Source organism: Anguilla anguilla, chromosome 7, assembly GCF_013347855.1.
Source record: "Anguilla anguilla isolate fAngAng1 chromosome 7, fAngAng1.pri, whole genome shotgun sequence".
In the NCBI taxonomy this organism is placed as follows: domain Eukaryota; kingdom Metazoa; phylum Chordata; class Actinopteri; order Anguilliformes; family Anguillidae; genus Anguilla; species Anguilla anguilla.
Window position 1 is genome coordinate 51,722,994 of NC_049207.1, and position 24,329 is coordinate 51,747,322.

General features: G+C 42.9%; 1 long non-coding RNA gene across 1 annotated transcript; it reads left to right on the top strand.

Annotated features, from left to right (window-relative positions):
• The first annotated feature begins 7,648 nt into the window (after positions 1 to 7,648).
• LOC118231498 lies at positions 7,649 to 10,419 on the top strand. The gene is made up of 3 exons (XR_004766080.1): positions 7,649 to 7,833; positions 9,533 to 9,627; positions 10,207 to 10,419. It is a non-coding gene; the product is annotated as an uncharacterized LOC118231498 (long non-coding RNA).
• Positions 10,420 to 24,329: the final 13,910 nt, after the last annotated feature.

A 24,329-nucleotide genomic window follows, 5' to 3' on the forward strand; every position in this document is an offset into this window, starting at 1 on the left:
AAGTTAAACATAGCAGTTGACTTTATTTTCTTCGTTCGGGTCTTAAGAGGTACAGGTATTATAATGGGCGCAAATTAAACACGTTTTTGCCCAAGGAGGGTAAACTTGACACAAACCTTTCGCTTCCTTCCCACGGACCCATCCATCTTGGCTGATTACAGATTCATCACCTTGGATCAATTTGTGCCGTTAAGATCAAAAGGGGGGGCTTATGGGAGCATAGGTCCCTCCATGCTAATTCATTTCATATGGGATGATTTTACCCCTGCTACAACAACATTTGGATTTATAATGCGTGCTATTACAATCTGTTCAACTGACCTCGTTCAATACACGTATTTAGTCGTTTTTGTATTAGCCACACAAAAAAGTGTTGATAAAATATGGGATTTATTGTGTGTATTCATATCAGTGTCTATTGTAGACTGGGATGCACAAGTTGTTGTATACCTCAAAACTCACGAACACGTGAACTCATTAATGATCTTTGTGCAGCTACTGTAGAGGGCTAATATCTGACAAATATTTTGTATTCATTTAACTGAAAAAAACAATAATGATAATATATATAAACATTGTATCTGTTCCCTCCGGGGGGGGAGGGAGGGGGGAGGAACCTGCTTTTTAAATATTAATATAAACTTTATTGCTAATGACAAGTCGGGGAAGACCTTGCATTCATCAGTGCCACAGCCTTGGGTCAAACTGTGGCTCTTCAAAGGAAGTCACCCTTTCAGTAAATTGCAGCTAATTTTCACTGCAGGCAACAGTCTGAGGAGACGTCGCTGGAGCGGCTCTCCCGTGGGCCTCGCCGGCGCTGACGGTGGTCAGTCCCGAAAGCCGAACTCGGAAGGGGAACATTCCCGAAAGTGGTGCTTTGAAGACAACAATTCTGTGAATGAGGAGGTACTTGGGTACGTGGGGGCCGTCGGTGGTCTGTTAGGCGACAAAATAGTAATTTGCGAGTTATCGAGGCCTGCTTAACAAATAGCGAGCTAGAATGCCGAAAAAAAATCCTGATGACCCACCTAAGACTTCTATCTACGAAAATGTGAATTTGATGGCATTGCATTCTCCAACACATTACAGCCGTGAAGGATTAGAAAATACAAACTTGTGTAGACCTTGAAATCACTACACGCAAAATTCAGAGGGGCCATTTCCCTCAAAAGTTTCCATTTACTTGATGCAGCAATGGTCAAGTCTCAATAATATTGCTTAATGAAAACTAGTATTTTATGCAAGTTGCTAAAACTGAAAAAAAGCGTATAACTTTTAAAAAACGCTTACTCACAAATATACAAAAATGCTCTTTTTTATCCATGTTAAAATTATTGAACAGAACTTACAAAAAGTTTTTTTTTTTTTTCATAATCGATAACATTATAGTACCAGGCAACATGAAACCATGGTTTTCAAAGATGAAAAAAGGTATTCTAGCTTACAAATCATGTCAATCTTAATGCTTTAGTGACTAAAAAGCAGAGTAGTCTTTTTTTTTTTTTTGTTAAATCCCCTTGGCGTTTAATGAATATGTCAGATTAAGCTACTATGACCAGCGCTGGGCCTCAGCGAACGCAACATCTTAGAAGCCGTATCCTATGACTGCCAGCGCTTGGGCACCGTGGCTTAAAATCAGTCACAGATTGGCACGGAGAAGGGTAGGCTCGAGAACCAATGGCAACAGAGGAAGGGGATGCATTCCATTTGAAAGTCAACACCCAGGACGTCTAGCCTTTGGCCCGCCGGCTTTGATCACGCGCGCGTTTGGGTGAGCGCTGGCGGTAATGTGTCCGTCCTAGCGGCTCGGGCGTTCTCACGGGGAGCTGGCCTCTGGCCATTAGCGCCGTTTCAAAGCGCTGATACTCATCTGATATCTTCTGCGATCGATAAAAGGGAGAATTGAGATTCACAGTCGAGCGATGGCGGTTTAAGCTGTTAATGTGTTCCGCTGTAATAGGCAAACTATATCTTTATTAGTTTCTTTTGCCTTTTGTTCTATGTGCCCTCTCGACGTGAATATTGTGTCTGTGTGTGTGCATTTGTGTACATGTGCCACAATGTGATGTTTTAAAGTTGCCTTTTCAGCTTTTGTGCTCTCTAACATTTAAAAAGTTAAAAAAGACAAAGCTGGGAAGTAAACCAGGAAGAGCTCTCCAAGTCGCTGTTGAGGCTTAACATTGAAGTGCGTTCTTCAAATGTAAAAGTGTATTTTCTTCAAGTACAAAAATAAACATGATGACAGACTGCAGTTTTGAGAAATAAGAAGAAAAAGAAGAAGAAGGAGAAGAAGAGGGTATAGGCATTTCAGACCAGTGTGCTAGAGTCTGGAGTTGAGGCGTGGGCCTACAGGTGTAAGTGTGGAAAACACTTAAAAGCACTTAAATGCAGCACCCTGACAAGACCTTCTGTGGCCGTGGGGCTCTGTAAGAAGAGCTGAAACTCATCCAGCGATGGCTGCTGCGCTTCCTGCTCGTAAAGGTCAACTCGCATTCGTTCACTTTTTAATTCCTCAGCATTTAATGTACAGTATTCCCGCCAACCCTGATCACGAGCAACATTACCTGTTCGAACTTAGGCCCCGCTTCCCTGGGTAGACCTGCTCCTGTCACAATGCTGTCTAGACGGGAAATCTGATCGGTGCTATGGATATGGCATATGTCATTTTATTGTTAAATCTCAGGGATTACAGCATGAGATAGCTGTCATGTGTATGTCACATGCAGGTTAATGCAGAAAAACAAATTCTTTCAGAAGTTTTTGTGCTAATTTTAAAAGCTTGGTCGTTGTCCCTGACCTATTCTCTAGTCAACCAATCGAAAGGGATTCCATTTTCTTGTACCGCGGAAAAATTATGTAAATTGTCTAACAATGAAAACACAAACAATGTATGTCAACAGGAGCCAGCTGAAATGCACAGCTGAAGATAATATTGCTGGGGGGGAGGGGGTGAGCGTTAATGTTTGAAGAATTTCAACAGTTAAGCTAGCGTGCTCTTATTATTTCTTGATTGCGATTTGTGTCTGTGTCTCCTGTTTATCCCCTTCTGAGAGACCCGGTATTGAATATCCCAGATCGGGAAGAGCTGATAACGGGAATCTCGCTTTCATCCTTCATCACTTCCAATGAAAAATTCCAACATAATTATTTGAATGCCCTGCAGAGATTTCCGTTTCTTGCAATACTCAGGTGATGGGGGTTGGATTACCTATACCTGCCCAAAGCCATTTTGGTTCAGTCCCTGGTAGTCTACTTCATTACGAAAATTATTATAAATACTAAGAAATGTTATAGAATTACTGAACAGTTTTGATTACTTAAAAGACAGGCATCCTCTTGGCATGAAATGGGATCAGTAAATTTGTTGAAGACACTAACACCAATGATAACAATGTTATTTTAAGTTGTGAGGACCACCTGTTTAAAATGACAAATATTATTATTATGATAATTTATAATTATGAAACCTGGCTCATTACTGTTTGATTAATGTGAATAAGTGGTACAGCACTGTGCTAAACACAATGAGACAAACATTTAGGGAAATTGTACTTGTGATGTGTGCTTGTGTTATTTTGGTATTAAAATGTGTCCATTCAGAGGAAGTCAAACGGGCATAGAAATGCCACATTGTTGGCAAAATGCAATTATGGGGAGTTATGAAGAATGGAAATATTTCTTACATTGGAAAGGCATATAATGTGGCTTCAATTGAAGTGAAAAGGAGATAGCCCTGTCTTCGAAGAAAGAAGACTAAAGGTGCATTGTATGGTCTTATCTAAATCTGCACCATCTGTCATATTATCCTGTTCAAAAGAGGGAGGGCAATTTCAGAAGAGGCCTTCAAACAAAGAAACTTGCTATCCTGAATAAAATACAACTGCCACTTTGAAACAACCACTTTAACGTCTATCTTAATCGATGTGTGTCTTGAGCTGATGGAGAGAACTGAGGCACAAAAAAATTGTAGGAATCTGATTTTTTTTAAAATAGATCAGCAAAAAGGTATGATGAATGACGAGAATGTGTATAGTTTTACATTTATTATCCAATTTAGGAAAGTAGTCAAGTATAAGAGAAACAAGCTTTTAAAAAGTAAGGCTATTTCTAAAGTATAATAATACCCTGTGCAGTAAGATCCATTTTGAGCAGTTCCGTTGCGTTGATGTAAAACTGTAATGGTGTAAAGGTCTGAGACACACACAGACAGGGCTCGTCTGAAGTCACCTGAAACCCTATCAGAGAAACTTACGCAATTATGTGCGTTACACTTCCTCAGACAATACATCCTTGTCATTTGATCCATTAAAACATGGCCGCTTGATGTAATTCAAAGCACGTTCGTAAGGATCCCATGTGTAAAGCTCATCTTGGCTAACAAATGTTGACAGGGTCCGGTGTGATTTATTCGCTCGCGGCGAAACGCAGGACAGCCGCAGAAAAATGATGCCCGAATTTAAAGAACGAGAGAGGGGAAAAAATGCTTCTACGGATGTTGACCTTTGCAACTGAAACCTCTGAATTCAGTGCAGGAAAGCACTCGCGTTCTTACACCAGAGAGTTCAGTGGAACACAAGCCCTGATCGCGATTGATGAGCCCTCAGACATGGAAAAGTTTCCTAAACTGCTATTTCCCGATATCTGTTATCAATTATTTGAACTGGAGGGATTTTTAGATGAGCTTTTAAAAAAAGTAATGTGTTCATATTTGTAACACAACCTGTGTAAATGATTTTATAATGGGAATGACAAAAGCAAAAAAACCTGTTTTGCTCTAGCCACTTTTATGCCACTGTTAAAATTTCCAAATGTGCCTTATTGCCAAGAATCGGGGAAATATCCAAAAAATTACTTTTTGCACCACTGAATGCATACTGAAACCAGGAATGCTAGCTGGGTTTTTTCTTTCTTTCTTTCTTTCTTTTTCTTTTGTTGAAAAACATCTGTAGTTCTGCAGTTCGGGGCAAAAGCGTAATCCTGAAAAAACCAGCCAGGCAACAAAAACTGCCAAATAGAAGAATGCAAAGCATATGGACTCATCACACCCCTGTAAGCCCTGGACCTCACACCATTCCACAACACCTTTACCTGCTGGGCTTTGGTGTATGTGCACTGCAAGGGAACGAATGCAAGGGCAGCGTCCGCTGCATCAAGCAACACTTTATCCTTCCTAAAGTCTGTCTTTAGCGTCAGCACACCTTGGTCCAGTGGGTCTCGCACAGAAGCAGTAGAAGCAATTAGCCCATTCAATACGCAATAATTCATAGTCAACCATACAGGCTGTCACTATGAATGATAGGATTCGCCCGCAAACTTGCTCCAGGCAGGAAGCATAGCCTCATTAAAAGTGCATTAAGCAAAAGGAAAAAAGAAAAAAAAAAACATCCTCGTCTCAGCTTAATATAGTGCCCTTCAGTATTTAATGCGTCCCACAGACACTAATTGACTAGAAGACTCCCCTGTCTCCTTGTGAGAAGGTGTCCCGTACATTTAAACTAAGAGTTGTGTAAAACCAGACCCTTCACTCGCAGAATGAAAACTGGAGGTTCGCTATGGGAAGTTCAGCAATTCAGTGATTCCCACTGTAATGGAGCCGACCAGGTCTAAGAGACTACAGAGCTCTTGCTATCTATGTTTGAAGCTTTAAGATGGAGCCACTTCCATTCTGTGTCCAGGGAGGTATAAATTCCCTTTTCTTGTTTTATAACATTCCGATTTTGTCATGGCCAACTAACTATTTCCTGAAAAGAAGACGTTTGTTTAAAAAGATGTTAGCCAGCTATATCGGTTTTGTTTTTTTTTTGTTTTTTGTTTTTTGTTTTTTAATCCAGTGAGACTGCTAACTACCATTCAGACCAGAAGAAAGTTTGCTCATGCTAATAGAAAAATATAGGGGTAACAATATGGTATCATCTTGGGCACTATGGATTACATTTATATTTTATGCATAAATTAGGGTTGAATTTCTCTGTTCAAACCAGGTATAGTCGTATTTTGGTGAAACCATAATAAACCCACACAATGTTTATGAGATGTAGAATTATGCAAGCATGCCATACGAGAAAATACAGCACAGTACAAGAAAAACCTTGAAGAAAAACTATTGAGTTGTGAGGTGCAAGTGGTGTCATGTCAAGTCCCTATAGTCATATTTCTGCCTGACAGTGCTCCTCCGCCGGGCTTGTTGAAGGGACTGAGAAACATCCTCATTAATCTTACTCTCAGAGACAAAGGTCACGACCTAATCAAAGATTTGACTCACTCTAGAAAAGAGATGAATGTCTGTGATAATTCACTATATATTTTTTATTTTATTTATTTATTTTTTTGCCAAATGACTATGGCCTTTACCCATTTAATTGTGCTTATTCTATGATGCAATGTTTTGAGCCAGTATAGCTACACGAGCATGTTGAGATGCTGAATATTGATTTTGAGCACATTTTTCAGTGAATGTACCCATCCTCGTAATTCTGGGAGGTAAAAGATGTATATATACAGTAGTCTGTAGTGCTGTGTTACACATTCACAATGTCCTTGTTACAAAACAACAAGCAGAATTTTCTCATGCATATCGCCAATGATAGCTTTTGTTTATTTATTTTTTTTTATATCCAGTTTACTGCTGTCTACAAAATAAGCGTTTCCAGCGCGGCTGCAGCTTGCTATCTGGCACAGAGACACTCTCTGCCGGGAGAGAGGAAGAACCTGCAGCCTAAAACTGTTCCAGTTAATTCCCAGTGACGTGAGGGGAGCAGACAGGCGAGAGGAACAAGCCCTTGAGTCATGTAAAATGCAAAAGAAATACTACTTCATTGCAGCCTTCAGATTGGCGAGGGCTAACAGAACCTTTAAACCTAACCAAACCAAGCCATTAAAACAGTCGCTAAGCATAATTCTGAATCCGGCTGTGTCTATTTGCCTGTGCTTCATAAGTGTGCCTCTCTCGCTCTCTCTCTTTCTCTCTCTCTCTCACACACACACACAAGCAGCCGTGAAAAATGCCTAGTTGAATTGGATATGTAGACAACAAATAACACTTCTTATAAAGGACATTTGTGACAGAATTCTAAATTTATGGTATATCTTCATCTTAATTTTGTTTATGTGCACCCCATAAAGAGATTTTGTTTGGACATTTTCATTAACAATTGTTCCCCTTTATTCACCATAATTTGGGATCACCTAGTTAGCACATGATTGCTTCCCAAGGTACACAAAATAATAAATAAATAAATAAATAAATAAATAAATAAATAAAAATCAAGCAATTTCATTTGTGGCAAGGCTCATCCATAAACAGTGAAATCCAGGTATGTGAATTAGTACTGTTTGGCGTTCTTTGACATTGATAAACAGAGATTTTTAAAAATGTTTGCAGGCAATCGAACATCAAAATTTTAATGCATTAACTATGGGGAAAATATTCGAGCTCATCAGCTCTGCTTATTTACATACCTGGCTCAATCGGCATCAACAAGTGGTACACTTTCCCCTCAGGATTGCCAATAACCTGCCGATATACACTTACGGTAGGCATACGGGTGCGTTTCAGCGAGAAAATATTTAGGAGACTTCATCATAACAAATGCTTTTCCGTCATAAAAAGGGGGAACACCACACAATTAGCGGAGTGTAGGAACGGAATATAAAATCCGAAAGATTGCGCCGGAACTTCCGGATGACCGTGGTTGCTGTCTTTTCCGCACAACTGGTGCAAACTGCATCTTCGTTGAATTGCAAGGAGCGCATGTAAAAGAAAAGCAAAGACCTGTAGGCCCCATCTACATCTAGCCCTGCCTTCCCGGATTAGAAGGCTAGAGGGACTTTCTGGTAAACCCACACTTACACATTGCTCTCGGTTTCTCGCGTCATTGTTTGCTAAATTTTATTCCATGAGTGTTGTAGTAATATGAAGAGCGTCGTGTGCACTAACGCATTGATAAGCGAATAATTAGCCTGCTGCTTTTAAAACAAACAAAAAACGTACATTTTAATATTCAATATATTTCTTTTTTATGTTTGCGTTAAAAACTGCAATACGTTTCAAATGTGCAGTTTGTTCTAGGGTACTTGGGAGCATATTTAAATGATGATGAAAACAAAGTTATATTCTGTACAGCTTTTTGAAGTTCGTTTGATTTGCAGTGATCTGAAGCATATTTGTTTCACCATACCGATGACATACCTACCTTGTGTCCAAAACAAAATGGTGAAGAATGATTTTAGGCCTGTTAGTGTTTCAGACGAGCTGCCGTGGTTCCAGAAGTTACCAACTACAAGTTATTGTAGTAAAATATGGATTAGGGCTGAGCTCGGGAAGTCCAGTTCAAAAAGTGACTGAAGTCAGTAGTGCAAACTATTTCAGAAAGACTTATTTATTATTGTGTGCTTCAAGTTATTGAAAGCATCAATGATTCAGAAAGAAAAGTGTTTTCTATGGCTCTATATATAGCTTAAAAATGCTCAGAAAAAACCCATGTTCTCTGTTGTTGCTATTTCCAATTGGTGTCATAAATTATGCAGGGCTAAAAGCATCTCTGTAGACCCATTGCAGACAGAAGAAGAGCTACTCTGTGAATGCTCTCAGCGGACACTCAGAAAGAGCTGTACAACTGTTATTTAAGTGTTGCCAAGTTGTGGGAGAGCAGGATCCGTCATCTTTACCTGTAGAAAATGACACGTGTGGCAGATTTGCTTTCTACCATGCGGTTCAACGTGTGCTTTTATCGTGTTACGAAAATTATACTTTTATACTGTATTTGTGCATGCCCCGATGGGTAATAGTCTCATTTGAAATCAATTAGGCCTAATCAGTGGTGCGAAAAGGCTGTGATGCAACTTGAAATAACAAGCATAACATGAAAGTGAGCTTTTGAAGTGGTCTTGTGGAACACCAACGACCATAGCTGTTCATTTAACACACGGACATCGAGGAGGAAGTCAGGTTAACAACCACACATTCATGCAGGAAGTATAAACTGGGTTTCTGGGCAGCAGAATGTGATGAAAGTGTTGTAGGCTGGTTTGCATACAGAGCCCCATGTGCTGTGCTGGAGACCCAGTGGAGTGTGGGTAATTGAGTTTGAAGTGCTCTGATGACATCAGAGAGATTCAAGTGCTGGAGGTGTAAACCCAGGGATTTTCTGTTGTCTTTGGAGATTTCATATTCTACCCCCCCCCCCCCCCCCCCCATTCCCCTCACAGTAGTATCAGCAGGGCCTGGGCCTTTCTGTCTGGAGTTTGCGTGTTCTCCCCATGTCCATGTGCTAATTGGAGACTCTACATTGCCCATAGATATGTGTGTGTGAATGGTGTGCGTGCCCAGTGATAGATTGGTATCCTGTCCAGGGTATATTCCTTTGTTAAGATAATGAATTGTATCACAAGCCATGAATTATATCATGAATTATGGGCCAGTTCCAGTATTTTCATATGAATGACTTAGATGTCCACTCATACTAAAGATGGTTCTCCTTAGTACTGTCATTTAGCCACAGTCTTCTGACAATGTGCTCTATGCTTTTTCTAGTGCTCCCACTGTAATCACTGCTTTGAAGATTGTGGTCACGTAGTAAAGAATGTGCATTGTATGAGAGTGAGGAGAAGACCCACAGCCTGACCATGGTGAACACACATTTTGTTTTCTGAACTGAACAAAGATGCATTCTGCTATTTCACTAAGCAGTTTGAACTGCGAGCCTATATCACATCATCTTTTATGATTTAGTTTGGGGTTTGGCTGAATTGCCTTTGTTTCGCCACTTTATCATTAATTGTCTTTGCATTACATCATGATTTAAAAATATGGTTGACTCAGCTGATCGTTTGTTTATCACATCTAAACGGCTTTGATCCTGTTGCACTCATTAGATTAGTGGTTCAAAGAGAGTGCTGGAGTGACACAAATGTGGTTCTGCTTGGATTGAACTCAGAGACAGTGGACAGATAAACAGTCCAGGGCCACTTTACGGAATCTGCATTTCATCATTAACTGGAAGACGGTAAAGCAAACACAGACCCAGGCAAAAGCATGAACTAATGCATGTAAATATTCATGAGTAGAACTCCCATGGGAATGCGAGTGACTGGCGATGTTTATGCAGAAGGCCATGACATAATGCAGTACCCGACAACTTACTATTAAGACTGTATGCCCAGTAACCTTATTTTACAGCTATACGTGATTGTGATTAATTTCTTCAGTTAGGATCCTGCTGTCTCATGTCCAAGTCCCACCATGTCTAGCCCTTTAGCTGGAAAACTCACTGGCTCTTTTCCAGATGACCGAGAGCCGTCAAGTTCAAACTCATCTTCTCCTTTGAAAACGGCATCGGACTGCCAACAGCACGGTGCTCGTGTCCAAAATCTCAAGTATGGACCTGTTGTACAGCAGTAACCAATGTGATGTTAGTGCTCTCCGTCCGCTAGCCCTCACTAATCTGTGGATCCCTCTCATTACCATCTAGCCTAAGACTTAGCCATAGGTTTACTGTGTGAGCTAAACACTTTACTGTGTTAAGTGTGTTCAATTAACACATGCGACCTTTTGGGAGAGGAATGACTATTTATTGAGTTTGATGTGTTGATCTATACTGTACTAAAAGCATAAAAAAGCTGAGATGGTTATGGGTGAAACACTCTGGTAACAGGTAGACTGTCTGCTGCATGCTCCAAACACATACATTAGCAACAGGACAGTGGCAACAGGTTTGCAGGCCTTTTTCCTGTAACTGCACACTTGTATTATTACATGAGAAAAAAGTTGGGAATGATCTGTGACAACATATAGATATGTCCTTGTCATGTGGTCATTTCATTGACCCGCATTGAAACAGAAGGGAACTGTTCTCTCTGCCCTGGGGATTGAGCGGTTGTTTGAGTTCATTGTCATGCTCTTTGTTCAGCCCTCTTTCGGCGTATCCGAAATTTTGTGAGTTTTTTTTTTTTGAGTGCCGACCTTCCGGCAAGACCGTGCCCTTACAGTTCTTCAGCTTAAAATTAAGAGTGGAGTATGAGGGGGAAAAAATCGATTTGCTTTTGTGTTCGAAAACCAATTTCCACATTTTTACGGAGGGACGGAAAGATGTAACCTTCCATCGTGCTGTGGCTGCGTTTTGTTTTCTTCCACGTCTGAATAATTCGTTTTGATTAGTTTTTTGCGACTGAAAGCAAGAAAATTACAATGTTTTTGGCAAAGAACTCCTGTGTATTTTGCCATTTTGTAGAACAATTCAGGGTTTGCGTCTTTGGAAGCAGTTACCCAAGGCAGGGGACTTCTGGAACAGTTTTCATGTCGGTAAAGTCGACAGTTGGGGACAATTAACACCAACATGTAGCAACATGTATCATCTAATGAAAATTAGAGGCAGCCAGAACCCTCTGACATCAAGCATTCCTAGATGCTTTAAAGCTGTTATCCAATTAATCCTCTGTGACACAGTACTTTCTGTAGTTTTTTTTTAGCATAGCACTGGACTGACGTACATTTTCAAAAAGTTCCAAATTGGTCCCGACTCATTGTGCGCTTCGGACGTTGATCTGTCAGAGAGAGAGAGAGAGAGGGTGTGATGAATGGTTTTCAGATGGCCGGCCCTCTTGGGGAGCAGCTGAAGGCACACACAGTGGCAGCTTGTCTTGACGTTCGCGGCTTTATGACAACTTCTGCATTCCTCTGGCAGAAAGAGCAGCGGGCGGAGGGAGAGTGTACAGTAAGTCCGTCAGAAATGCGCCCGCGGCTGTCACTGAATTCATCCATGAACTCAGTTTCAAGGAACTTAATTCATCACACCTTGCCCTTTAATGAGTCAGCAAACCTCTGGTGTGACGCTGATATGTTATGAACAGTAACTATGGTGGAACAAATTACTGTGGATTTTAATTTTATAGCTTTCGCGGTTGAACAGGCACAACAGACACCACTCCTAGGGAAGTAGTAGTGCTTTATTTTGATTGTTTTGAGCTCATGAATGAATTACGAACTAAACTTGGTGGTCCTGTAAATTTGTTGATGTGACAGTCAAGCATAATTATGCACAATAAATTCTGATGATGTAGATAGTTATTTTTATGGATATTTACTAATCGGTGATATATGCCCTAGAACCCTCACGGATAGCCAACTGTCAAGTCCAAGATTTCGCCAACTTACAGATGACTCTGGCAGTCTTAAAAACAACCAAGGAAACGGTTTAATCAGTTCATGTTCGTTAACAACTTGTGCAGAACATGACAGTGTCTTGCTCAGTGTCATCTGTCACCGCTGCAGTGTCACACTATCTAATGAATGCATGGTCCTCATTAGACAGCGTTTCTCCAGGAGCTACTAGAGTCACTGGACAACATAAAAAATTATACCTCTGCTGGGGAGCCAAGTGACTTGTACTTCCCATCATGCACTCTTTCACATCTTGGTTTCACCCAGCTCAAGCAGTTTTAGAGTTGGACTCTGTCGGGATTCTCTGAGGGATGCGCTAGCTGTCGAATTCTCCCCCGCGTTTCAGACGCTGCCCCCCCCCGGGTCATGTGATCGGACGCGTCCCCGGAGCAACGGCTCTGTAAACAGTGACATTGCGGTGTGTGCGCGCACGGCCTCCTGGGCCCCATTACGTTTCATGCGTTTCGGCATTTAGGTCACCTTGCTGCACGCGCACGTGCTTTCCCCGTTAGTTCTGCGCCAGCGCGTTCTCTCCGAAGCACAGGCGGTGTGAGGCAGAGGCTCCAAAGCTCATCATCATATCAGTCAGACACTAATATCACCCTGCGTCCGTGTTTCTCATTTCATATAAAGTTTCATTGTCGTCATATCCAGTTGGGCGGAAATGTCCTTTGAAAATGGCAGCACCAGTATTGGCAGTTATCATTTATGTTAAATAATAAGTCATTGTTGCTGTTCTACGTGACTTTGACAATGTTTTGAAAAAACTGTGAAATCCTGTATATTTTTGCAATTATAATTTTACTGTAAAAATGCAGTGTTTTTGTGGACATTCTTGCTAGCTTCTCTAGGGTCGTATACAAATTTGTGACACACAGTATAGGCTACAGTTACAGTCACTTTGTACCTCGCACTCAAAATGACATACAGCAGTGCTAGTCTCCGGGATATTAGAAAATGTGGCAGTGCACAGATTGAACTGACATATTCTCCCTGTTTAGCATGTTCATGTCAGTTATACGTTTTTGAAGATTTCTTTTAATATGGCCGTGTGAAAGACATGTGGTAGAACTTTCACAGACCACAGGTCTAAGATCAAACCTCATCCATTGAAACTGTCCAATAAATTCCAGGCATTGTTTTAATGTTTTACGTTTTAAATTATGTATAATTCTTTTGTGGATTTTGGACTCCGGTATCTGTTCAACCGTGACTCAGAATTAAATGGGTGAATAAAGTTTGCCTTCACGTTTAATTAGTTTCCAGTAGAAGTCTGGTGAATTCCCATGGCCCCACTTGCATTCTGGGAGCACTTGATGTGGCAGGTAAAAACAACACATTTGTTTCCACACGATGACCAAACATCACTTTGCTAATAGGATTAGCTGATCATTGAGCCTATGAGAGTATGTGAGGCAGAGGGGTCTGCCTGTTTTCCATTGTTTCGATGAGCAGTACTTGTCTGTGTCTGATGCTTTCATAATCCCACTAAGCTTTTTGTCTGTTGCTTTCCGTAATTGCCTATTAATTATACTCATGTTTCTCTTTATTTTTTTAATAACCATCTCTATGAACAAGCCCATCAGGAGTGGAGCAGTTTGTCAGCTATATATAGATGCAGCGCATATTGCTCTGTGCGTAGTATTTGTGTCCCATCCCTGTGAATGGGCATCAGCATGTTCCCACCGTCGGTAGCTGGTGTGAAAAGAGGTCAGTGGGTAGGGCGCAGTGTTTATTTATTTTCAGACGGAGAAGGTAGAGAGGGTGACGTGCAGCGATGGGATCGCAGTACAGACCGTGCCTGGGGTGGGAATCAGGGGATTCAGATGCCTGGCTTTGTACATGGTTTGAAAATCGCCCACTGTACAGGCCGTCTCCACAGCCAGCGTTTATTATTATGGTTTAATAAGCTTTGATATATCTGTGTGAGTGACTAATTGGGGCGAAGAACAGCTACTAGTCCCAGCGCCGCATGTGGCCGACTTCATCAACGAGAACGCTTTCGTCCAGCACGTTGTCTCAGTGTGCTGATAACGGAGTGCTAAAAACAAACTATCGATCAGAGAGAAGAGGGGAGAAGGAGGCCCTACGCTCAAAGAGATCTGCTGAAACTCTGAGATCTATAAACCCAGAACACCCCCTCCCAACTGCCGACATGTAATATTCACTGTGGTTTCACACTGGCCAGTCGATAGCCTTCCATTAAGAATGGATAAGCTGTCCAAGTGACCCTCCGACCCCCTCTCCGGGCCTCAGTGGCCTCTGCTGTCCATATTAATATGACTTTTAGGCCCAGGGTTGGCCTGTCATCATAATTCTGTGTCCATTAGGCTAGTGTTTCTGTTCATCTCAGCTTGTAATATTGATCCTTCTTGGATCCTTTGCCAGTCCCGAGTCGTCTGGAAACAGAGGGTCTTTTGTACAGCAGGGGGAGGTTCCTGCTGTACCTCAAACGGGTTTTTAGGGCTGCTGGGCTCTGTCGATGAGACCCCTGCCACTCGCTCGACAGATGCGTCCGACGGGGTGGCGGCTGCAGCCGTGTAACCGGAGAGACGCGGCCAGATGAAGGATGGCTTTTGAAGGGAGCCTGTGAGTGTTTCGAAGGCGTGCGGGATTTCCTCCGTATTGACCAAACAGAATTAGCCTCTGTCACTGTCGTCTTCGTGAGGTGAGACCTGTCGTTCTGTGGATGTCAGAGGTCAAAATCATCTCTCTTTGGCTCTTCAGATGTTGTGTGTGTGTGTGTGTGTGTGTGTGTGTGTGTGTGTGTGTGTGTGTGTGTGTGTGTGTGTGTGTGTGTGTGTGTGTGTGTGTGTGTGTGTGTGAGTGAGAGGAGGAGATCCAGGAAAGTTTTACAAAATTATCTGACTTGTTTTGTTCTTTTGTACAGTAATTTTAGAAGCCAATCATATTTGTGTAATAAAGCTGCCTGTTATCTAACCATTTAAATCATTATTTTCTGTCTTTTTACTAGTAATGTATCACGATAACACATAGGCGAGTATTAATCATACACAAATGCACTTAATGGCGAAACTTGTGGTTTCAGAAGGGTCACATGCCAGTCTGAAAGAGCCAGTCTCATGCATTTATCAAACATTTCATCGTGTTCTCTCCACTTCACCACAGAAAGAAACGGCGAAACGATTTCTGAAATAAATCTCAGGAACGGAACGCAAACAGGGCCATTTGCACTGACGTGTTAGTTTTGCGTCGCTGTCGTGCGAATCGAGGACTTGGCAAGGCGAGGCGCTACTCTTCTCCAGCTGAAAGAGAGAAATCGGACGGGGGGGAGGGGGTGCCGCGTCATTTCACATTGGCAGCTTCTCTCCAAATACCGAGAACCAAGCCTCCTGAGTTTCGCCCGTCACCACGTTTTATATGACAGATTCGACTGCTGCCTCACAACGCCAAGCGGCCTGTAATTTTATAAGTCAAAGATGTGCCTCTCAATATTAATTTTCAATTTCTCTTTTCTTTTTTCATTTTTTTTTTTTTTGGAGAGGGGACACATTATAATCCCTGAGCCCCCTTTCAATTTACTGAAACATTGTGCATTACCCGGGCCTCAGAAGCCTACTAAATTAATGGATCAATAGGCCATCTGAAATTCTTTGGAGACCGCTGAAATGCCCAGCGCTGCTCTCCGGTTTCAGAGCCTAACGAATAGGATGTTGTTTATGTTGTAATGTGCAGTGTCATGGAGTTCTATTACAAGCTTCCCTCCGGACCTCGGGCCCCCCTCCCCCGAGAACAGCCACTCTCTGCAGGAGACTGTGAGTACACTGGGAGGACCTCTTCTGGCTTCATTATATATGCGTGGAGCTTGCAACTGATGGGGAGATAAAGTGGTTTCATTTTCGCTCTAATCGTTAAAAATGTCCTGCAAGACACACGGTTTACACCTGCCACACTTATTTTATACAGACCATAGCTTCCACAGTTATGTTTGTTCATGATTAAGAAGACTACGGGAATGATATCTGATTTTGGCGTGTTGAACTGTTTGTTGTGTGAAAGTATTGAATGTGCAGACTGTCAGAGTTGGACAGGATTGTCTGTTGAAAATGAAGAATGGCTTGTCTGTCTTGACGCCTGACTTGGTACAAAGAAACAGAACTAATTGCAGATAGATAGTTACATCAAGTTACTCGTTCAAAGAGTGCTCATTTTTATAAATGCATATCAGCATTATTCATTATTCAGTTAGAAATTCAGGAACAATGAAAGACGAGTAATCTAAAAAAAAAACTGAAATGAAACATTTTAATTATGGAATTAAACATTAGAATGGCATTTAATTAAGTTATTTAACAATAAAATTATAAAAAATAACTTCAAGTCAGGCTTTAAATAATGCTCAATCTTACTTTAATGATGTCATATGTGGATTTTCTTCATGAAGAATAAAACGCCGTATTTAAACATCATATATTTAGCCGATTGCCCTGTAACCCCAGAGATTCCCGCCATCTTCGCTGAGTCGAGGGTGCGTGGACGTGTAGTATCTGTTTAGGGGTAAATATTTTAAGTGAACGTTATTCCCCCCCAATCCCCTCATTCAACTTCCGCAGTTCAGACCCCATTGACATCTGGGCCTTTGAGTGCTGTCATTAGTGAGGGAGCCTTGGGCCTTGACCCCCGTTTAAGAGTTTTGACTTCCCTCCACCTCTGTACGCCTCTGCCCTCTCAGGCCTCTCTCGCAGCCAGCTGCTCGGCCTCCATTGTCCGGGTGTTGGTTGGCCCCAAACCGTCACGAGGGACGAGCCTGGTGCTCTGCAGCCGAGGCTGCTTCCAGCTGTGGGGATGCGGGAGAGCTTCTGCTGGGGAACCAGGTGCCTGAAGCTTGGCCTTCAGAAGATTGGGCAGGTTTTGCCTGTCGGTGAAATGTTGTGCAGGACAAAAGTGTGATACAAAAGTAGTTACTTTTAGCTCTTACTCTCTTGGAAAGATGTACTGTTGGTGGCAGTGAAGTATAATGGGTAAGGAACTGGTCTTATAACCTAAGGGCCCTAGGTTTGATTCCCAGGTAGGACACATCCCGACTAGGACATGTGGATAATAGCATCTGATAAATAACTGTATTGTAATATATAATGTGTTGCTGTTGTCAAACTACCCCCAGTCTCATGCTGCAGGTTTCCATTGCATTGCTTCTGTTAGGGTTTTTGGACTTAGTTGACCAATGATATGTATCCATTTGTGTTAGGTAGGCAATTTATGTTATGGTGTGATTGATCTTCTGGTAAACAGTAGGTGTGGTCAATACGGGTTTTGTCATCGGTTCAGAACATGAGACTCATTGCCCCTTGAGTCTGTCTCATGTTTCTCGTTTTCACTTCCTGAAGACACCATCTTTGGGGATTGAAAGCCTATACGTCTTTCACTTCTTTCATATGGATTAGTAAACAAGTTTATGGAGCCTTGTTCTCTAGCTTAAAATGGGTGCCATGGTAATGTTAGGGTTGGTAGAGACTGTGTATGTTCAGCTGACAGTTCAGGGATCACGAAAGGATGCTAATCTGCAGTTGGGTATCCTTCCAGTATCCTTTCGTCTGTCTTCTCGATGCAGATCTTCTTACAAGAACAGGAAGTCACGATACTAGAGACATACCCAATACTCAGATCAATAACCTGGCCTTTCAAAGTGTTTTCAGTAATGTTTGTCTTTCATAGGAGGAAACGGATTGTTTTTCCGAGCGATGTTGCAACCTGTAGCCTGGCATTCATAAAGTGGACGTCAGTTCAGATTATACCGAAGCGTCGCTTCTTTGTCTCCTGACATTTCAGTAAGCCGGCACTCCCACTTCTTCTTCTTCTCGTCCTGACAACATTGTTTTGCGGCTCGGATGCGTGTCCGTGTGCACTTATGCGTCTACTGAGAAGACACACCACACCGGGTCAAGCGTCTGCGTTGACACTGACAAGTAACTGCTGTCGGCAGAGCCCGCAATTACGGTTTAAATAGACACGACCTGTCAGACGCAACTGGCCCGAACGACGCTTTGTGCTTTCCTTTCCTCTCCAGTTTCTACAACCACAGAGTGTCCTGTCACCTCTGGGGTTTCCCTTATCCAGGCTAAACGCAGATCAAATGAGCACTCTCCACACACAGTGCGCTAAATTAGGCTCTTAACTAACGAGCGGCAATTAAGCGTCCTGCGCGTGGGTGGGCATGGAGGACTTCGGGGCTTTTGCAGATGTGTTTCGGCAAAGTGGATGTGGTGAGAGAGGTGACTCGTGAGCGGACCGTAAGCCTGTGTTACACAAGCGAATTAGAAGTCGTGCGGAAATCGAGTGGATTTAATGACATCTCTGGAAGCGAAAGGACGGAAATGATGAGCTTCCTAATTTCACTTCAGGCAGCAGCAGCGGTCACACCTGGGAGAAATGTTTACTGCTCAAAGCTGGGGCCTTTCACTCTCTCACCACACAGGTAGCGCACAGCACAGCCTGAGCGTGTGGAGCTGTTTGTGTATAAAGAGGTGGATTCTGAATCTTTAAATGTATGGTTAATGGCAGGGTTCACCCATCTCTCTCAGTGGGTGTCCTCCGTCTTGGCTTTCGACGGCGAAACTATTCGTGAGACACGTTAGCAGTGTAGTAAGGAGCCCTGTGATTTGTGGGATTGGCTGGTGCCCCCCAAATCCCTTTAGCCACGTATTAGAGGCACACAAAAGTATTGTGACTAATCGTGAGGTGAACTTCATGTTTCCAAACCGTCTCCTGAAACATAAATAGAATAGAACTTCAAGAAAGCGTATCACAGTGATTAAGGATAATTGTCAACATGTGAAAACAAAACAAAACAAAAAAAAAAGTTAAATAGACGTTAACGTAAAACAATAATACTGAGAGCTGGTCGGGGGGGCAGTTTCTGCTCGGATTACACAGAAGAGCCTGGCATGAACTACAAAGCTCATTGGCGGAGACAATGACCCCTGTCTTATGATTGAGAAAGGTCGACGGGGTCAAACAAATTGGGGGATCCGCAGCTTCACTGACCCACGGTGGCTCTCTTAATCACGCTGAAAGAGTTTAGTTGTTCTTCTCTTTAGCCTGGGCCTTGTGACCCAGAACCGGACACAGAAATATGGATTCGGAGCTCGGGAACACGAGCGACACGCAGTCCTGACAGGAGGGAGGCCTCCTGCCCTGGGCCGTGTGTTTCAGGTGCCTCTCTCCCCTGGGCTGTGGGAGCAGGCTGTGGAATGTGGAGTGCTCTCTGTCGGCCACGAGCCTGGAGTTCTTTAACCGTTTGAAGAGTAGGTTTTCTGGAATGCTTTAGAATGTTTTTTGTATTCTAGAACTCCATTGCTTTATATTACTAGTAAGGTAATGGATGTAAGTTTTAGAATGAATAAATTTAAGTTTTTTTTAAAACTGTGTGTTAAACTGTGTGTTGTCTAGGGATTAAAATGTTTCAGCCAAACATCCGTAAGTCCACAGATGCATTTACCTGTGTGTGCTGCAGTATCCAGAAAGATTCCCTTTCTGCTTATCCTAGTAATGACACAAGTTGAGAATTTAAACTGTAAGTGATACGCAGATCTATCGAGATAAATGGCTTTTGAAAGATTGACGGATTTGTGGAGCGTGGAAAAGAAAACTCACCTCTGTGTTGCTGTTTGAAACTCAAGCTGTTGCCAGTAACGTTTTGGGGAGGGGGAGACACTACCTGTTTGGGCTTGGCAGTTGAGATTCAGGTAAAACAGGACAGAGTAGTCTGAAGAGGAGAGCTCAGAACAGGCCAGGGTTTGGTTCCCTCAGACTCATTTCATCCTCCCAGGTGATTAACACTGACAGCCAGACAACCTGCTGCACTTAATTAATTTCACACAACCTGACAGACTGTAGACATGCGCCTAATGGATGGCAGGCTGGCAGGTTGTTAAAAAAAAAAAAAAATCAGATAACAGCCTCTGCTGCAGCCCTGTCTCACCTTTCCCACCTGTTTTCACCTGGTTATTAGAATAGTGGCTCTTATATGTCCCTCAGCTCAGGGTTGACTCAGTCACTTGCATATGCGGGAACAGAAATCATGCTGATAGAATGACTGTGTGTAAAAGCAGTTAAGTCAGAGGATCATTGGATTGGACAGCCAAACCTCCAGGATCATGGAATTGGACAGCCAAACCCCCAGTACTGTGAGATTGGACAGACAAACCTCCAGAACTGTGGGATTGGACAGACAAACCTCCAGGACCGTGGGATTGGACAGCCAAACCTCCAGGGTCGTGGGATTGGACAGACAAACCTCCAGGACTGTGGGATTGGACAGTGCTGTTTCAGGACTGGGCCTTTCAGCTGAGACCCCTCTCCTCAGTCAGCCCCCGGACACTTGTCCATGAACAGGCCCTAGCAGCCCCCTGCACTCAAAACTACACACACTCCAAAAACCCCTTATGTCATGTCTGCTGTGTACCTGTGAGTGTGTTTGAGACGGAGAGCACACAAACTGTATGTGTGTGTGTGTGTGTGTGTGTGTGTGTGTGTGTGTGACTGTGTGCAACACCGGAGGAGAGATGCAGAGAAAGAGACTGAAGAACAGACACTTAGTATGTCAGGTAGTCAGTACCATCAGTATTGTCTTTGTTAAATCCATGAGTTGGATAATGAGCACAATAAGGGCTTTTTATTTGGGTGTGTGTGGCGTTTGGCGGGTTCTTAATCGTTTCCTCATTTTTATGAAAGAGTTGAACTGTGAAAAGGCCTGGCAGAGCTGCCGCTTTTTGGGCAGTGGAACTGCGTCTCATGCGAGCATTGTGTCTTTTCTCACACCCCCCTGTAAATCAATAACTTTTGCTCCACGGTACCATAATGTGCTCCGGTCATGGATACCCCTCAATACAGTCGGACGCTGCCTGCCTGTCCGGTTCTCTGATCAGGTGAACGTTTTAATAAAATTTTCCTCACCTCTGACAGAGCCCCAGAGTGCCAGAACGGACGTGGTCCGAGGGTCATCCCCCCCCCCCCCCCCCCAGTTTCCGTGGTGACAGAAGGGCCTGGTGTTCGTGAGCACCGGTCGCCAACAGAGCCAGGAAGTCTGGCGACTGGTCCCCCCGCACGTCCCGGCCATTAACAGATCAGAAACATGGCTTTAATGGGGCTCCATAGACTACAGGGGGAAACTCTATATTGCAGCTGCAAAGAACTTACCCATCTTCACTCTGGTGTCCTTGTTGAGGCTTAAAAAGACAATTCTCCAAAAAGCATGAGCTGTTTTCGATCAATACAGATCCTCAAGGTCATACCGTTCAGTTGCAGGTTGGTAACACACATTAAAGGGCAATTAGAAAGACGATGAAGTTGAGACCCAGGAATGTAAATGACATAACAGTCATTATGGCTAATACGTGCAGTGATTCGTACCATTTAAACTGTACAGTATGAAGGCCCACCCATGTTTTGATACAGAAATATTAGCAAAACGAACTCATTTCAGAATATACAAATTTTGTGGGATGCGGAGGTTGAGTCTAGCACAGACACTGAAGGATTTTTTTAAAATTATGAATATGATCATTATTCATTATGCTATTATTTTTATTCTCATTACCATCATTAACATTGCATTTTTCTGTCCTTCCCTCACCAGTGCACTTAAAGCTCAGAGTGACCCACATACCAATACGAAATGGAAAATCCTCACATTTTTTGAGAGAAAGTGACATATTGCCTGAGCTGTGCACGCACCTTCTGAAAAGAGTAATAATCATTACGGTAATGTCTTCAGGGTCCGCATAATCCTCTTACCTCTGCAGTTTCTTTTAAATGGATGTCGTGACAGAGAAGTCATGTCATGTCAATGGACTGGTTCAGATGCTATGTGCACCTGCTCCGTGCTCCTGGAAACAATGATTGTTTCTGTCGAGGTGATCGGCCAGGTTTAGCAATGAAGTTCATGACAGAAGCTCGAAGTTTTCGAAGTGCGAAGTGTGTAGGTCATTGAACAGCATTGTCTCTTTGTGGAATTATAAGATTGTCACGCCCTTATTTGCTAAATACATTGGAAAGGTTGTGCTCTTATTTTTGAAATCTTTTCCCTTATTTGGAGCTTGGAGGTGGGCTCTTGATGGCACCTCCCAATTAGAAGAAACTTGTATTCGAGGAACCATAAAATCGCTGACTTGTGTCCCATGATCCTCCACTCCACAGTTACCAGTCATCTGCCCTTGTAGGTTCTGTGTTTGTGAATTAATCCATGCAATTATAATATTAAATATGAGATTCGCTCTGTATTTACATTATATTTATTAGATTGCACATCCAATGTCATTGTCCCAAATTCATGCTTTCTCTTAAAACTAAATTAAAATAGACACTAATATTCTTTTGGACTTTTTGTCTTTGTAATGTGGCCACGTTGTGATATACAATTTACAGGAGAAAAAAAACTGCAAATCACAAACCAAAAACTACATGTAGATTTAATTTAACGTGCATATAAATATGCATTCAGCAAATAGACTGGGTGCTTAAGTGATTAAGATATGTTTTAAATGATAACATTTCATGAATTATTTAAACCGTAAGAGACTGTGCTCTTTATGGTCAGAGGAGCGCTTGGTGGTGGTGGTGTGCCGGCTGTAGTAAAGTACAGCACTGAAGTGTCTGTTTGAGGGGGATTAGTTCTTCTAAATGCTTTACCTCTGTCTGTTTGGTCGAGAGAGAACAAAATCAAATTTGGCAGCTTTACTTTTACGGCACATGACTATTAGGTGGGTTACGTCGTAATCCTGCTCGGATGAGATCGGTCCTCCGGGGTGACCATTGATGTGGGTAAACTGGGCCTCTCCGCAGAAGGTGGGGGGTGGGGGGGGAGGAGCGGAGGAGTGGGCAGGAGCGTGAGCAGGGCTTCCTGTCTTTTACATTATTTCACGTCTGCTTCGTTTGTCTCAATGCGCAGAGCTGGTACAGGGCGCTGCTCTGTGATGCGTCTGGCCCAAAGCATTGGTTCTCAGAGCAACGGCGTCCCTTATCACCTGGCAACCAGGTGACTTTGGCTCGGAGTCGCGCAGGGCTGTAGCATACCTGAGGTTCATCATCAGTTAGGGAGGAAGGGTTTCAGTAAGCAGGGTGGCACCGCCCCTTACCTGGAGTGCTTGTCGACTCTGGCATCTGTAGCCTACCTGTGCAGGATGAACTGGCTTACTGTACTAAAGGCAGCTCATCTGATGAACTGGCCTACTGTACTAAAGGCAGCTCATCTGATGAACTTGCCTACTGTACCGAAGGCAAGTCAGCTCATGAGCTACTGTATTAAATGCAGCTCAGCTCGTAAACAGGCCTGCTGTACTACAGGCAGCTCAGCTCATGAACGGGCCTACTGTACTAAATGCAGCGTGGATCAGCAGGTGGACGGCAGAAGTGATAGAATAGTGGCAGCTTGCTGTGCAATATGGGGAATACATGTGCTGCCAAACTGAAACAAGATTTCCGCAAAAAAGGCATTGAAAACTGGCAATGTGCATTCCAGATTTAGGAAATAAATAAATAACACATATTTTGAAGTTTGGTCAGTAAAAAAGAATGGCCTACATTGTGTGTTTTCCTTTTTAAACATTTTGTCTCAGAAGAACATGAATATGTGCCTATTTCAGCACATTTGTGGGGGTTTTTTTTGGAGGTGAGAACCTTTCCACGCGGGCAAATAATGCAACGCCCTGTGCAAACTCGAAATCTTCTGGGTAAATATTGAAATGTTGCGTCCACATAACGGTGAGCGAGGTGCCTGACCGACACGGAGGGTCAGGGCTGAGGAGCACATTGAAGCTATCAGTGCAGCTTTCACACTGCAGCGGTGCCAGTGTAATGTAAACAGAGCACCATGCACGGGCATGGACGCCTTGCCACTCTTCAGATTATTTACAGCATCGTCACCCGGTTGAATATCTAAAGGACGCTGCGTGAACTACAGTCATTAACTAGTGTGTGGAAGTGTTTGGTGTCTGGGACCTGGTCTTGTTTGAATGGTAGTCATTTCAGACCGTGGGAGAGGGTGTGCTGATACAAACTTGAATAAGGGTCTAATACGCGTTCCACATTTTTGGATCAAGCTCAGTGGCTTGGTACTTCGCTGTGAGCAAAAAATAAATGCACTCAAGTGTTTTTCTCTAGATTATTTATGCTCTGTAAAATATTCATTGTCACTTCAACTCTGACAGAGTTT